General features: G+C 43.5%; 1 non-coding gene across 1 annotated transcript; it reads right to left on the bottom strand.

The window, feature by feature from the left end:
* Positions 1-15,162: 15,162 nt before the first annotated feature.
* Positions 15,163-15,235, bottom strand: trnav-uac. The gene has a single exon. It is a non-coding gene; the product is annotated as a tRNA-Val (tRNA).
* Positions 15,236-15,845: the final 610 nt, after the last annotated feature.

The following is a 15,845-nucleotide window of genomic DNA, read 5'->3' as shown; positions in this document are numbered from 1 at the left end:
AGACATTATGGAAAGTCAATTAATATAGTCCAAAATCTTTAAGTTAATGGCATAACCTAAATAGACAAAATTAAATGATATGCCAGTTAGACAATTAAACATTTAATCACCCAATGGAATATTCAAAACATTACATTCCAACACTGACAAAACTAAACTGTTTCTTTATGTGATGTGTATTCAGCTTTGCCAAGATTCTGTAGGCTTTGGTTTCATCTTATCATGTTGTGTGGCCAGGTGAACACTTCCCAAACACTGTCCAGTTTACTCTTACTAATAAATGATGTTTCTTATCTCTTTGTCTCGTCAAACTTTATTGTGTTTTCTGGATCTTGTTATTTTTCTTGTGTGGAAACCAGAATTAGCTGATGGTTTAAAGACAGCTAGTATGTATCTTTATCAACAAAAACAATTAACAGAAGCTCAAAATTAACGCTAAATACATTTCTTTTGTACATTTCGTCCATGAATGTTTCAGTGTCTTCAAAATGATTAAACCAAAACATGAATGGGGAGAGAGCTTCTTCTTCTTCCTCTCTGTGCATCTGCACAGCACCCTCTATTTCCTCATCATTCAGGGGTGAGGACTTGTACCCGGTCTCAGAAGAGGCCCACGTTGGCATTTACCCAGGCAACAGCATCTCCCAGGTAAACAACGCATCTTGGCATCTGAAATGAAAGATCACAACAATCACATAGTATATAGTACAAGTAGAGGTGTACGAAGTATTGTACTCAAATGGGTTCGGCTGTGTTCACCACTTTAGGGAAGTATCTAATTAAGATCTAAGTAACCAAGTTATGAACTTTGTTTAGGTAATTTACCTCATCCTTAGCTACTTCACAAAACTGGTGAACACAGCCAAATATTTTTTTTTACCCCACTGCATAGAAGATGGCCATGACAAATTATTATTTTGTTTACATTTCTAAATGATGACAACATAGTAAATATGAAGCTACAAAATAAATGGATCTTGCCTGGAATTGTATTTAAAGTAAACTTTATTTAAACACTTAAATAAATGAACAAAATAACAAAACAACAACATTTGCAATATAAACACAGTGGATGTGTATGTGTGTCTGTGAGTCTCCACAGCACACAAGTGACAAGTCATCACATTGTGATAGTAAACACTGTACATTGTTAGGACCAGAAATACACAAATATTACTAGTTGGAAATGAACACGGTGCATGTGTGTGCATCTACACAGCACATGAGGGACATGTCATAACAGTGCTTTGTGTAAATTAATTTTGCACATTTCACACAAGTCATGCTTGTCTTTACATCATCAGATGGCTTGCAGACCTGGCACCTATTCCTTTTCCTTTTCCCCCCAGCAGCAACCTAGAAAGAAGTGGACTATGATTACTATGTTTTTATGCTGATCCCAAGACACACACAACATGCTCTCACATAGACACACACACACACACACACACGCACTGGTGTACTAGGAGAAGTCCTCTTCTGGATCTCCCTCACTGGTGTACTGGGAGAAGTCCTCTCCTGGATCTCCCTTACTGGTGTACTAGGAGAAGTCCTCTCCTGGATCTCCTTCACTGTAGCTGTAGCGGCTGGGGTCCTTGGCATGTGCTGCCTCCATTGTATATGCGGTGACAGTTGACCTGGTCTCAGATGATTTTGGAGGTGAAGATGCTGGATGTGGAGGTCCTGCGCTGGTGTGGTTACACGTGGTCTGCGGTTGTGAGGCCGGTTGGATGTACTGACAAATTTTCTGAAACACCTTTGGAGACGGCTTATGGTAGAGAAATTAAAATGTAATTCACGGGCAACAGCTCTGGTGGACATTCAGCATGCCAATTGCACTTTAAAACTTGCAACATCTGTGGCATTGTGCTGTGTGATGGAACTGCACATTTTAGAGTGGTCTTTTATTGTGGCCAGCCTAAGGCACACCTGTGCAAAAATAATGCTGTCAAATCAGCATCTTGATATGCCACACCTGTGAGGTGGATGGATTATCTTGGCAAAGGAGAAAAGTGCTCACTAACACAGATTTAGAAAGATTTGTGAACAATATTTGAGAGAAATAGGCCTTTTGTGTACATAGAGGAAGTCTTAGATCTTTGAGTTCAGCTCATGATAAATGGGGGCAAAAACAAGTGTTGCGTTTATAATTTTGTTCAGTGTATGTAGCTGCAGAGTGTAATGTTGGTAGGACTCCAATGCAGAGAATCTTTATGTTTTGCCCCTCCCCTGCTGAATGTCCACACAATGTGGGTGGAGTTTGCCCACGGGAACAAAGAAAGGTTATCTTCAAAAGTCATAACAACACCTGCATTCTCGCACTTTACAGATGATGTCAAGAGAATAGGGAGAGGGTTAAGTTATTCCCCAGACTTGCGTTCTGCAGATACAGTGGGGAGAACAAGTATTTGATACACTGTCGATTTTGCAGGTTTTCTCACTTACAAAGCATGTAGAAGTCTGTAATTTTTATCATAGGTACTCTTCAACTGTGAATGACGGAATCTAAAACAACAATCCAGTCGTCCTGTCCCCTTTGCAGAAAAGCATCCCCAAAGAATGATGTTTCCACCTCCATGCTTCACGGTTGGGATGGTGTTCTTGGGGTTGTACTCATCCTTCTTCTTCCTCCAAACACGGCGAGTGGAGTTTAGACCAAAAAGCTCTATTTTTGTCTCATGAGACTACATGACCTTCTCCCATTCCTCCTCTGGATCATCCAGATGGTCATTGGCAAACTTCAGACGGACCTGGACATGCGCTGGCTTGAGCAGGGGGACCTTGTGTGCGCTGCTGGATTTTAATCCATGACGGCGTAGTGTGTTACTAATGGTTTTCTTTGAGACTGTGGTCCCAGCTCTCTTCAGGTCATTGACCAGGTCTTGCCGTGTAGTTCTGGGCTGATCCCTCACCTTCCTCATGATCGTTGATGTCCCACGAGGTGAGATCTTGCATGGAGCCCCAGACCAAGGGAGATTGACCGTCATCTTGAACTTGTTCCATTTTCTAATAATTGCGCCAACAGTTGTTGCCTTCTCACCAAGCTGCTTGCCTATTGTCCTGTAGCCCATCCCAGCCTTGTGCAGGTCTACAATTTTATCCCTGATGTCCTTACACAGCTCTCTGTTCTTGGCCATTGTAGAGAGGTTGGAGTCTGTTTGATTGAATGTGTGGACAGGTGTCTTTTATACAGGTAACAAGTTCAAACAGGTGCAGTTAATACAGGGTAATGAGTGGAGAACAGGAGGGCTTTTTAAAGAAAAACTAACAGGAATGATCAAGGTGATCATATACTTATGTCATGCAATAGCGAGACTGAAGATGAACTATTCCATGCCAGAAACAGTCACAATATAACTGTATACAGTATGTCCAGAAAGTCTGGATGCATATTTATGCGTCAAATGTGGTTATTGGTGAAGCATTCCGTTGCTAACACTGTGTTAGCCTCTGTTAGCCTTCATTAGCCTAGCTCTGGGTTGGGTTGACAAGTCTAGTAGTCCCATCAGTGGTAGGCAGATTTTCCTGGCGGGAAAGAGCCTCTATATTGATCCTCATTGCGCAATAGGTCAAAGGTCCCATGGAAAGTCAATGGCAAGAGAATGTTTGTGTTTTTATTGTAGAAAATGGTTTTCTATACTGAACAAATAGCTTTAAAAACATTACAGATTTACATCAAACTGTGGAATGATGTAATATACAGATTTAAGGTTAGAGGACACTTGGAAATGGTTCTTGACACCACTTACTAAACTGGCTGCCCAGATCTAGCACCTATGTCTATCAATCCCCAATTGTTTTCTGATAATGTTGACTTGTTTGGGTAACCATAGGGTGTGTTTATAGCATCATTTATCAATATTTAGGTTTTCGCCTGTCCATGAAAGAATAGAAAAAGTAGAAAAGTTTTTTGTTTGTGTGTGTTTTAGCTGGTGCATGAAAACGATTTTTCTGCTATATTCTGCTGAATTCCCCATAATCTCCCAGGTGTATTTTATACGGAATACCTTCACGGTGCATGTCTTGACAACATGTGCACACAAATTGCAGTTATAATGGGCAATGGCAGTATAGGTGAAAATCTCAATTTCTTCATTTACCCTCAAGGGGCTAGTCTGCTCTCCTGTGTATCGACATTTGCCTGCCTGACTACTGCCTTTTGGAATTAAAACTGCACTCAGCGTAGAGAACCACTCCACCATCTGGGTTCTTGTGGTACTCTTACAGAATACCTCACCTAAACTACTGATGGATCCAGCAGAGATACAAATATGACTAGCGCAGCATGAGGAACAGATTGAAGAACTCTGCCACTTACTGCGCCAGTCGGTCTCTGCTCTGCCACCATCAGGTACTCCCGTACTTACACACTCTCCTCCCTCCATCTCCATGACTAGTAAGTATGACGGCTCACCAGGAAAGTGCAAAGGGTTCCTTATGCAGTGCTCACTGTATATCGACCATTACCCTGCTACTTTCCAGTTCGATAAGGGTAAAATAGATTTTATCGTCTCCCTGCTAACGGGAAAAGCTTTGGATTGGGCTACGGCTCTGTGGTCCACCAGCAGCCCTGAACGAACCACAGAGTCTGAGTTCTTGTTTTTGATCATTCTGTAACCAGCCGAAGTACTGGGGATCATCACTGTTAAAATTGCTACCCCCTTCCTCTGATTCTGGCTGCGCTGGAACAGGTTGGTAAAGCGTCCCTCTATACCAAACTCGACCTGCGCAGCGCCTACAACCTGATCCACAACCGAAAGGGAGATTAATGGAAGACAGCGTTCATTACCAACAAAGGCCATTATCAGTATCTTGTGATGCCGTACGGATTTAACAACGCCCCTGCCGTCTTCCATTCATTCATGAACGAGCTATTTCAGGATATGATACTTCATCATTGTTTACATTGACGATATCTTGATTTACTCCAACACTCTCGCTGAACACGTTGACCATGTCAAGCAAGTTCTCCTACGCTTTCTTTATAACCGCCTGTATGTCAAGGCTGAGAAAAGTGCCTTCCACATTTCTACTGTTACCTTCCTAGGTTTCATGCTGACTCCTGCAGGGGTCAGCAAGGATGAAAGCAAAATGGCCACTGTGCGTAACTGGCCTCAGCCACAGACTGTGAAGGAACTCCAATGGTCCTTGGCTTTGTCAATTTCTATTGCCGCTTCTTTCGCAACTTCAGTTCCACTGCTGCTCCCCTCTCTGCTCTCACCAGCCAAAAATGTCTAAGTTGAAATGGAACAACACAGCTGTGTCTACCTTTGAAACCCTTAAGCAGTGGCTTACGTCTGCCACCATCCTGCACCAGCCCGACCCTACACCTAAGAGGTAGCGGTGGTGGCTGTTCTGTCCCAACGGCTAGGAAAACCACCCAAGCCTCACCCTTGTGCCTACTTTTTGAAAAGACTCTCCCCAGCAGAGAGGATTGATGATGTGGGGAATAGAGAACTGTTGGCCATAAAACTAGCCCTTGAAAAGTGGCGGCATTGGTTGGAGAACCCTACATTCCTTCATGGTCAGGACTGACAATCATCTTAGAGTATCTCAAGAGTGCCAAAAGACTCAATGCCGACCAGGCCCTCTGGTCCTTGTTTTATAACTACTTTAACTTTTCTGTATTCTGCCTACCAGGAACAAACAACACAATCTAAAAGACCCCGACAGCTACCAATGGGTACGCAAATGCCATTACCCACTCCTAATAGACCCTGGTCCCATCTCGCGATAGACTTCATAATTGACCTCCCTGACTCTGCTAGTTACACTACGATTCTTGTTATAGTTGACAGATCTTCGCCTCATTAATCTCGCTCCGTTGCCCAGCGCCATGGAACTGGTGGAATGTGTATTCTGACAGATCTTCCACCAGTTCAGAATCCCGGAGGACATTGTGTCCGATCGGGGCCCCAATTTAACCTCCAAGTCTTTACCCACCTGGGTGTCTCGCTCAGCCTGTCCTCGTGGTACCATCCCCAGTCCAATGAGCAGACACTCCTCAAACCAGTCCATTACAACCCTCTCCATCTGCCTATCACCCAGCATGGTCTTCCTCCTCCGATTGACGTCGGAGGGGAACCGGCATATCGGATTCAAGCATTACTGGACTCCTGGCGACAAGGTGGTCGTCTCCAGTACCTTGTCGCCTGGGAGTGATATGGACCGGAGGAGTGGTCTTGGGTCTCGGCAAAAGACATTATCCAAGGGTTTCATGCCGACCACCCTGACTGCCCTACCCCTCAGCCTCGGGGCAGGTCTCCCCTCCGGTCACTCATCAGCATCAGAGTAATCCTGGATCACAATAAAAACAAAGGAGTTGACAACTTGGACAAGGTCACTGGCACCAACACCTGCAAACGGATGACAGCAAGATGGCCAATGGTCGTCTTTTACAACATCTTGGATGTCTTGGCTTACAATGCATTTTTAGTGTGGGGTGATATTAATCCTGGGTGAAACTCTGCAAAGCCATACACAAGGAATTTCCCACACCTGTGGCTTTTTAAATAGCAATTAGTGCCTGTGTATTGTCAATGAGTTTGTAAGCTGCTCTGGAAAAAGACAGTGTGGTTGTTTCAAGGAGCACAACGATACTTGAACAAAAACGAGCTGCATGGTCGAATTGTCAGAAAGAAGCCTTTACCGTGCCAATGCCAAAAAAAGCCAGGTTACAATATGCCTGATAGCACCATGACATGCCTCACAGCTTCCAACACACTGTAATTTGGAGTGACGAGACTAAAATAGAGCTTTATGGTCACAACCCTAAGCGTTATGTTTGGAGAGAGGTCAACAAGACCTATAGTGAACAGAACACCATCCCCACTGTGAAGCATGGTGGTGGCTCACTGATGTTTTGGGGGTGTGTGAGCTCTAAAGGCACAGGGAATTTTGTGAAAATGTATGGCAAGATGAACGCAGCATGTTATCCTAAAATACAGGCAGACATTCTGCACGAAAGCTGCAAATGGTAGGCTCTTGGACATTCCAACACAACAATGACCCTAAGAACAAGGCCAAGTTGACCCTTCAGTGGTTACAGCAGAAAAAGGTGAAGGTTCTGGAGTGGGCATCACAGTCTCCTGACCTTAATATCATCGAGTCACTCTGGGGCGATCTCAAACGTGCGGATCATGCATGACTTGGAGGCATTTTGCCAAGATGAATGGGCAGCTACACCACCTGCAAGTATTGGTGGCCTCTGAGACCACTATTACAAAAGACTGCACGCTGTCATTGATGCTAAAGGGGGCAATACACAGTATTAAGAATTAAGGGTATTCAGATTTTTTTTCTTTGTTGCCATTTTTTTATTTATGATTGTGCCCTTCTGTTATGACCTACAGTTGAATGTGAATCCCATAAGAAATAAAAGATGTGTGTTTGGGCTGCTCACTCATGTTTTCTTTACAAATTGTACATAGATTATCAATTCTCCAAGGGTATGCAAACTTTTGAGTACAACTGTATGCCCATTTTAGCAAAAACTTTTCACAGGAAAAATCATGGACATTAACAAAAAACGTATACAAATTGAAAACAGACTAGGCAAGACAGATACATGTTCAGTTGTTAGTTTTAGCTGTTTAAAAGCACTTCACCCAAAGTTCAAACTGCTTCTGTCTGTAATCAGTTCTGCTTCCCTAATGTGTCATCGGTCATAGTCTTTCATTGTTTTTTCTGCTTCACATGCCTGTCTCGTTAACTCATCAGCCCAGTATGTACGTGAATTACTGTGTGCACATGCTTTCAATTTACAAGGACAATGGGAGTCATCATTATAATAACATAGGTGCAAACAATTCTGCAGTTTAAGAACACATCAGGAATCTGGCGTAGACTTTTCTTAGGACATTTCTCATGAACAAATTAAAGAAAAAACGTAGGAAGATATTGGTGAATGAGGCCATTCACCTTTCCTTCAACTACTCCTCAGCCGACAGATTACTATGGTATAAACAGTCTCCAGGATCAGCTCCCCAATACCTTCAGCTCATCCTGTACTCCACTGGAAGTGTGACGAGAACTGACTCTCGCATCTCTGGTAAATTGAACAAAGAAGAACTGTGTAGATCAGGAGATCTCCTCTGAAGGGACAGTCTCTGCTCTGTGCTACTGTGCTCTGAGGCCCACAGTAGACAGGAAACCAAGAAACACTACAAAAAACTTAAAATCAGCAAAGATTATTTCTACTCAAGTTTATTCTGTCATTTGACAATACTGCCATCAAGTGGAATGAATAAGCACCATTATACAGAGTCAAGAATGAGCCAAGTGTTACACAACATGCCATGAATGGAACAGATTCATCCACAGTGAATGTTCCAAGGGGAGATTATTCGTGACACCCAGTTGCCATGATGCTGCAGTGTTCAGTCTTTCAGTCAGTTTTTTTATATGTATTTCAAGGTGAGAAGAATGTAAACTGTACAATTCATATTATATGATTATATAAAGATCATGTGATAATAGACATAATACTAGAGATGCACTGCCGAAACTGGGATCATGTAACACAAACCAATACCACGTCATGGAAACATTAAGTGAACCTCGATGGTTGTGTTGCCTCTGGCCGCATAGAATATAGAACTCAGATTGGAGCGGGAAGACAGAGATGTCAGCAATTACACAAGTAGTGTACAAGGTCTGCTCTGCTAAATTGTCGAGTAGGAAAAGTAAAACACTAATTTAACACAAGCAATTTGATAAAATATTGTTAGAGACAACACAGCACAGAGTTGAAGGAGTATGCTAGCTGTGCAGAACCACAACAACAGCTAACTGCAGAGACAGGCAGAAATAAATGAAAGAACAGAATATGAAAATATTCAATCAGTCGCGCAGTTTACTATCGCACGAGCATAAGAGCAGGGCAACAACGTTCAGTCCTGCACATTCAGACTATCAAACTAGCTAGTGAGTTCAGAGAAAAGAAACTCACTGTGTCTGTACATCCACACGTTTGCATTGAATGGTGATTAAGTGGCTGTCACATTGATAGAAAGGTAGCCATTGTCTGAACGACAACCAAAGGTAAGAAGCTAACTGTCACAACTCGATAGCTACAATGGATTAGCGTCATGCAGGCAGCAATACTCCATTAATTCGCCAGAGGCAATGAGACCTTCGGTTTTCATATTCTGCCTTAAAAAATAAGTCTGCAATGTGTGTATTGTTTCTATTTTAAAAGAAAAATATATTTTGGGTAAAATATAAATTAAACAAATTACTATTTAAATAATACATTATATAAGGTAAAGAATATTATAAGTTGGAGCCCACTGAGAAATGGTTAAAGCTTAAGTAAGTTAACATAGAGAACCACAACATGTTTATAAGGGACAAAACTTTAATTTCCTTACTGCAGTTTTGAGTACTTCGGATCGGTACTCGGAATCGGCAAGTACTCAAATATAAGTACTTGTACTTGTACTCAGTCTGAAAAAAAGTGGTATCCCTACATAAAACATACACTTTGCAACAACAATTGTGGATATACTGTGTAAATGTGAGTACCAAGATGTCAGCGTGTGTGCATCTCGTGCCACAGTGTCTACCCAGATGTTGCAAATTAGTGGTAATTTACTTAGTTCTACTTAATAACTAGTTCTTAGCTTATTTACTCAGTACAGCCTAGCATACACTCTATATAGCTGAAAAGAACTGCTGGACATAGGAGCACAATGCACAGGCAGAGTTTTTGATAACTTTCACCCTCCACCAGAGATTGTGAGGATGCCCCAGGAGACGCTATTCGCATTGCTGAAAGGCGTGGGAAGCATGGAGGTATCCGGGCTAGGCTAATGGTAGCCCCCCATCAGCCTTCACTACCTTGCCTTTTCCTTGCTAACATACGGTCACTGGTGAACAAGATGGACGAAATACGACTGAGAATCATCTCACAAAAATGGATTATGGATTGCAGCATCATGATTTTCACAGACACGTGGCTTAAAAACAACATACCCGACAACGTAATTGAGCTGGATGGCCGACATGTCTTCAGAGACGATCGGACTGAAATGGATTCCGGTAAGATCAGAGGAGGTGGACGGTGCATTTATGTAAACAAAACTTGGTGTACAAACACAAACTTAACCAATCTGGAATACCTAATGATTAGATGCAGGCCTTTTTACTTGCATCTGGAGTTCACGTCTATTGTTGTTATGGCGGTCTATATACCCCGGATGCTAATGCTAAGCTAAAAATTGAAAGATCTGCAGGCTGCCATTAGCAAACAGCAGACAGAACACCCAGACAGTGTTTTGGTGATTGCATGGGATTTCTATCATTCAAATCTGAAAACAGTTCTCCACAAATTCCACCAAAATGTTCCCTGCCCCACCAAAGGAAACAATACTCTAGACCATGTGTACACAAATATTCCGAAGGCTTACAAAGCCATTCCCCTCCCTCACCTGGGGCAGTCTGACCATCTTTCACTATTTCTACTCCCCAAGTATTTACCCCTCATTAAACATGTGAAACCATCAGTGACAACAGTTAAAGTGTGGCCAGAAGGGTCAGACTCACTTCTACAGCACTAGTTTCTACAACACACAGACTGGAGTTTGTTTGCCACTCACGCCAATCTTGACTTACATATGGACATTGAAACATATGAAACATTGAAACAACATTCTGGATTACATCAACATCTGCACCAACAATTTCACCACCCATGAGCTAATAAAGACCTTCCCCAACCAGAAGCCGTGGATGAACAGAGAGGTTCGACAACTGCTTAAGGCACTCAATGCTGCTTTGAGATCCGGCGACGCAGAGGTCTGCAGCTTAGCCAGCGCCAATCTGAAAAGGGGCATCAAGATGGCTGAAAATGACCATAAACTGCAGATCGAGGAACACTTCCACAACAACTCCAAATACTGTTGCATGTGACAGGGCATCCCACTGACGCAATCACTGACTATCAGTCAAAGAACCCTACCTTCACAGCCAAAGACGTCCCCTTCACCGATGAGTTAAACAGGTTCTACACACCTTTCGACAGGGACAACAAAGAGCCAGCCATTAAAGCTGAACTCCCTGGCCCTCAACGCAAAGAAAACCAAGGAGTTCATTGTGGATTACAGGAATTCTAAAGGCTGCATCCATGCCCCAGTCCTGATCGATGGTACTGAGGTGGAATGTGTGTCCAGCTTCAAATTCCTGGGTGTTCATATCTCCAAGCACCTCTGCTGGACCCTCAACACATCAGCCTTGGTCAAGAAGGCGCAGCATCGCCTGTACTTTCTGAGGAGGCTGAAGGAAGCCCGCCTGTCCACCAAGATCCTTTTGAACTTTTTCGGCTGCAATATCAAGAGCATTCTGAAAAATTGCACCACAGTGTGGAGGTCAGTGAAAATGTGCTCTTAGATCTTCACCGACCTCCTTTGCCTTAGACACCCTTCTATTCCTCCTACATACCCAGCTGTCTTCAATCAGTTTGAGCCTGTATCACTCTCCTTATTATCAAAGGTAGTTCACAATATGCAGCCTTCAAACTGTCCCCTAGAAAGCATTTCCTCTGGTCTATTAAAAGACGCTTTTAATACGGTTAGATACAGTATTCAGACTATTCTTATTCTGATAAAGTCTTTCAGGTGTGTTCCAGCTGCTTTGAAACATGCTGTAGTGCAGCCGCTGGGCAAGATAAGGCCCCCGGGCCGGATCCGGCCCGTTGAGTCATTCTATCCGGCCCACGATACATCCAAAACGTTTAAAATAATACAAAATAAAAAATACCTGATGAGGTCTGCAAATGACGTTACTTTATTTACTGTTGCAGATTTATTTCTTTTCAAATTAAAAGTTCCATGGCACTCCCAGTAATAAGTACAGCAGTATCATACTGTCTGTTTAAAATACCTTTAAGTTGAAGCAAGGTATTTGCGTTGCTATGATACGTAGGGACCAGCACCACAATCCACGCGCGGAAGTTATCATTTGTACGTACTAAATGCAATTGATGGCTAGCCTAAGAAAAGTTGATAACGAATGCAGGGTATTTAAAAAACGATTTACAGGAAACTATTTAATTGCAGATGTCGCTGGTAAAGCAACTTGCTTAATATGTTAAGCTAACGTCACGTTTTTAAAGAGTTTTTTAACTTTTGATGTAAAAAGGGCATAAAATGCATTTAATTGATTGATAGGTACACGTGTGGAACAGTGAATTACTCTAGTATGTATATTTTCTACCATAAATTTACAAGATATTTTAATTGCAACCACGGCCTAAGGCAGTCAATTGCAAGACAAGATGATACACAGAACAACATAAACCCTGTTAAAAATCATTAATAGTTTTATGAACCCTAATGAATTTCTGTCTCTCTTTTGGCTGCAAACATTCCCAGTAACCCCTTCTCACAAGGTAGGCAATACATTTTATCTTACTTGACGCGGTCTGTCAACTTATTTTATTGCAACTGTAATTCAGGCCTCTGTTCACTACTTGATGTCCCATTTCTTCACAGCCAGCTCATATGTCCCTCCTGTTCTGTTACCAAGTGAATCACTGCAAGCTCATAGAACAGGGATTCATGCAGCTGAAAGAAAATAGAAGACAACAAAACTTCTGACCTAGTTTTCTTTCATGACCTCCTTCTCTTCCTGTCTATCTGCTGCGAAAGCCACTTTCTAGCAGTCATACTCCAAGCTTCTTCCTCTAACCTCCGGAAATTCTTCTAATTCCTTGACCTCCTCCCTGACCATTCTCCCACTTGATGGATTGCATTGCCAATTACTTTCAAAATAATGCTAATGACATCTGCGTTAATGACGTCACTCATACACTGAACTTATTCATGCATTAACCACTTTTACACATCCCTCTCCAGATGATATGCTGGAGCTACCGAGGTCTGGTTGCCCAATAACATGTCCACCTAGTTAAGGATTTCTAGTAGCTTTTGGACAGAACTTAATGGGCTAACATCATAAATGGACACCATATAAGCTCAAAGAATTATACCTAGTGTTTGGTTGCCAGATGCTTAGTATTACTGGCCTCCCGGACAGGCCTTCCATCCAACTGGTTTTTCTTGCAATTCACCAAAAATGCTTTAGGGGTCTGCCGAGCCCCACTACTCTCAGGTGGGAGACGAGTCTGACGTTTTCCACAGTCAGGCACCCAATGGGATTACCGATACATTCCGGTCCAAAATTCCCCCAAGGGCAAATTTTGACATTTACTGGGCAAATGTACATGTTTTAATGCCCAATTGTACACCCAGTGGGACCACCCATACACTTTGGTCCAAATGCCCCAGAGTCAGAGAATTTTTGAAGTTTACACACACATCACTACTACAAAGGATGTGGATCAGGCTGGGTCCACATCCAGATCCAGTGTATTACATTGCTGGTGACAGTGTATTACACTGCAAGCTATTTCTGATTGACCTACAGCTTGCAATAGGTCACCCAATGTATTCCAATGGGAGTAACTTTTAGGGTTCAAGGGAGACTTCCTGTGGGCACAGGACGCTGACACTCATATTGGGTAAACTAGGCCATCCCCCAGTGAACATACCCGGAGCACAGTTTGAAATTTGAGGAGTATGCAATGTATTGTCTATGGGAGTTAAAAAGTGTACAATTGCTGAATGAAAAACTGCACAGAGCTGGCATAACTGTGTAGATTATTCCTCTCTCCATTCCCCTGATGGAGCATGTTGAAAATGGGGTGTCTCTGAGCGACCTACAGGCCATAATAAGTCAAAAACACACAAATCAGTACTACATTAAGTGTATTACATTGCCCATGGTAGTGTACTACACTGCAAGTCTACTGTCCAGGCCCAGTGTATTAGATTCCCGGTAGCAGTGTATTACACTGCAAGAGTACACCTTCCAGTTGCAATGTACATGGTGCCCCCGATGGCCAAATCTGGTTGAGGGGTGTAATAGGTTTCCTAAAACATCACCCCACACCCATGGAAGGACAAATCTCTGTTTTTTGACATTTTGACAATTGCACCCCCGATGGTAATATCTGGTTTGGGGTGAAGGAGGGATGATGAAGGAGGCGTGGAAAGATAGAGGACGTGCAGAGAAGTGAAGTGCTAGAGGAGGTGCGGGGAGGTAGAGGAGGACAGAAGGCATGTAGTGGTAGAGGTGTGTAGTGATATAGGAGGTGCAGTAATAGAGGAGGCGTGGAATGATGGAGGCATGGAGACGTGGAGTGATAGAGGAGGCGCAGGGAGGTAGAGTTGACTTGGTGGTGTGAAATGATAGAGGAGGTGCAAAGTGGTATAGAAGGTGCAGAATGATGAAAGCATGGAGAGATGGAGGAGGCGTGGAGTGTTAGAGGAGGCATGGACTGATAGAAGAGGCACGGAGTGGCAGGGGAGGTGTGGAGTGATGGAGGAGGTGTGAAGGTGCGGAGTGATAGAGGAGTGGAATGATTGAGGTGTGGAGGGAAGAAGTGATAGAGGAGGCAAAGAGATGTAAAGCAGCGTGAAGGACCTGTAGAGGTGTGAAGTGGTAGAGGTTTGAAGTGAAAGAGGATTTCTACAGGGGTATGTGTACATTTGAGAAATGTCTGCTTTTCTATTACCTGGTATGTAATTCTGGTCTTTGTTTGTGACATGCCCTGGAGCCGCAGCAGGTGGCTCTCCACAGCAGCCCAGTGTCCGCCGCAGCCGCAAGCTCCCCCAGCTGCCCAGTGTCCGCCGCAGCCGCCCGAGCCCGAGGAGTATTGGCCCGAGCCAGAGGAGTATTGGCCCGAGCCCCAGGAGTATTGGCCAAAGCCCCAGGAGGATTGGCACGAGCCGCCGATGACTGGCCGCCCGAACAGTTGATTGCAAAGCTGTTTCATGGACAGGTGTGACTTGTTCCTTCATTATTTCTTCATCAATTAAGCCAATAACAGGACTGGAGTTGATTCCAGGTGTGGCATTCGCATTCAGAGATGTTGCTGTGAACCCACAACATGGACTGAATGGGGCTCTCTTTTCGCAAACAAGGAGTTCTCCAGGAGATGTTGCAGATCCAAGCTCCTTGCGAGCAGAAACTAGCGTCCGTGGGCGTGGCCTAGCAGTTTTCAATGGAACAACTTTTGGGTCACTAACGGAAGACTTTTTGAGTAGCTAAGGCAACGCCAAGCACATGGGCCACATCACTTATTCATTGGTTAAAAGGCTGTGTTTCCGCCCGGTTTCGAACCGGGGACTTTTCGCGTGTAAGGCGAACGTGATAACCACTACACTACGGAAACTTAAAGGCAGCCGTGGAAAGAAGAGGATCCTTCCTGCCGATCCGGTCAACTTGGTGGGAATGCAATCAAACTCAGAATGTTCTATTTGTGACCTGTGTCAGGAAGGGAACACCCAGGGAAGAACCCTCGCCCCCACACACGCACTGGCACATTCTTATCAATTGTCTCTTGGGCAATTTTCCGATCAACGCGTTGCATTAGCAGCTCTTTTTAGTTAAAGCCCTGCAGCCACTCTCGTCTCTCTTAAAGCTATCTGCTCATTCACTAAAAATGTCAGTCAACGCACCAAACACATTGTTGTTATTGAGTCAAGTCCAACCAGTTCACCAAGAAAGAAGTCGGCGTTGAAAGCCCCTCTATTCAATTACTATGGCGGATGCCTTCAATGGTCATTTCCACGCCCTCTCAGACTCCAAATAAGGGAAAATACAGTATACGTATGCGTCCATTGCCGCTGAAAGCTCCTCTCTGTACTGACATGCCCAAAGGTGCCAGCAATTTTCTCTGGTAGCTAGATGAACAGAGTCCTTACCCATTTGACCAGACCTTCAGGGCGCCTTTTAGAATACATGTCTAATGTAACTCTGCTTTTGCCTCTGTCACCCATTTG

Source organism: Esox lucius, chromosome 3, assembly GCF_011004845.1.
Source record: "Esox lucius isolate fEsoLuc1 chromosome 3, fEsoLuc1.pri, whole genome shotgun sequence".
Lineage (NCBI taxonomy): Eukaryota > Metazoa > Chordata > Actinopteri > Esociformes > Esocidae > Esox > Esox lucius.
Note: the sequence above shows the minus strand (reverse complement) of the source record. Positions and strands in the feature narration are given on the sequence as shown.